Source organism: Lycium barbarum, chromosome 7 (assembly GCF_019175385.1).
Source record: "Lycium barbarum isolate Lr01 chromosome 7, ASM1917538v2, whole genome shotgun sequence".
NCBI classification, from domain to species: domain Eukaryota; kingdom Viridiplantae; phylum Streptophyta; class Magnoliopsida; order Solanales; family Solanaceae; genus Lycium; species Lycium barbarum.
Window position 1 is genome coordinate 57,546,800 of NC_083343.1, and position 1,820 is coordinate 57,548,619.

Sequence of the window (1,820 nt, forward strand, 5' to 3'; positions counted from 1 at the left end):
GATAACAATGTTAGACCAAGAAAACTACGAACAATGCTACTATCAAATGCAAATCACAAATTAGTAAAGAAAGACAACCTCCTCATACTTCCTATTCCTTTATTCCTCTTGGAAAAATCCTCAAAAGTAACAGAATCAACATCCATACAATATTCAGACTTCAAATCTCCTAAAAAAAACTAACAAGACAAGTCACAGGTGTTTAAGGTCCTTATTTTAAACAAATATGCCACTTATTAGTCTTATAATTTAAATAGGTAAATTCAAGGAATCATGTTATGGACTTTTAATAACTAACAGGATTCAAGAGGGGCAATTCACAATGTAAGCCAAACAAATAACAACCACAAGACAACCTTTCTCCTAAATCTTTTAAAGTCACAGAGTCAAGAACAAGAAAGTCAAAAATACCTTTTAAAGATTATTGGAACTAACAGAGTTTCCATATCAACATACCAGGTTCAAGTAAACAGTTTTAGGAAAAAGGGAGAGTCTTCAACATACCAGTTTTTAAAAGAAGATTTAAAGCCATTTTAGCAAGTTTATGTGACAAATAAGAAGGACAACAGTCTTAGATTATGAATATGAGCTCAACATGAGCATGATAATCCAAGGTTTAGATCAAATTCAAAGCAAATAAGGCAACACAGAATCTCAAACAAGAAGTAATTCCAGGTGTTAAGATCATTTTCAACTTCACAACAACCTTTAGAGGGTATTCGAAGATCAAACATTTATCAGGTTCCCAACTCTAGTTTCACAACCAACAATAAATCTCATAGAATACAACAACAAACATAGGTAACTGACCAACAAGGGGGGAGTAGACTCTAGTTTTTATATGAGTGAGTGTCAATATGATATGGAAAATAAGGAGGATACTTAGAACTTTTCTGGCCAAGGCATTCTCATCAGATCATACCAGCAATGGCTCAGGTGGAAGATTAATACACACACAAGACCAAAGATATTCAAATCCTTCTAATAAACTAGTTAGACAAATTAGAGACCTATACAGTTCTTATTTATTTTTAACAAATTCTTCTTTTTAGAGTCTCCAGTTTACATTTAATCATCCTAGTGTCCCTTAAACAAGTGTACAAAGTCATTCCTAACTTTCAGATGTCTAGCCAAGTTACAGAATGTCAAAGACATATCCAATAAGGCAAATAGTTATAAAAGCAGACAAATAATCACTTTCTTATAGTCATAGCATGTTATTCAAGTCTAGTAAGAGAGAATCAAGGGTTTAGGAAGTCAATCTTCACAGGTTTGGAGTGAAAATAATCCTAAAGAGATGAAAACACATTCTAACATCCATTATATCAAACAAGCAGGAGTTTAACACCTTTTAAGTTCAAATATACATGAATAAGAGTATAAGCAGAATATATTGATCTTTCAAAGTTATTCTCTCCATCTGAAGAAGTCATAGGAGGTCATGGAAGTTATCACACAAGGCAGATTCAGAAAGAAACAAGGGTGCACATGAACAAATTATTTTCCAAAAAAAAAAAAAAACAAGAATAAAGCCTTAATTTCATTCTTTTGAAACCAGTGTCATTTGATGATCACTTAACCATCTCAGAGGCGCTCCTATCACTTTCCAGTTACCATTTTGACTAAGATTTAACTAATGATTAATGCATACAAGAAAAAGGCTTACTTTAGAGCTTTAAGCAGTTTAGATGATAAACATATGACATTCCCTCACAAAAACCAACCAAGTAATCCATACTCTATTAAGAACCATCCAACAGCTAGAAAGCAGACTAGGTAACCATGACAGGACCAAAAGTTATTCAGGAAACATATGAAAC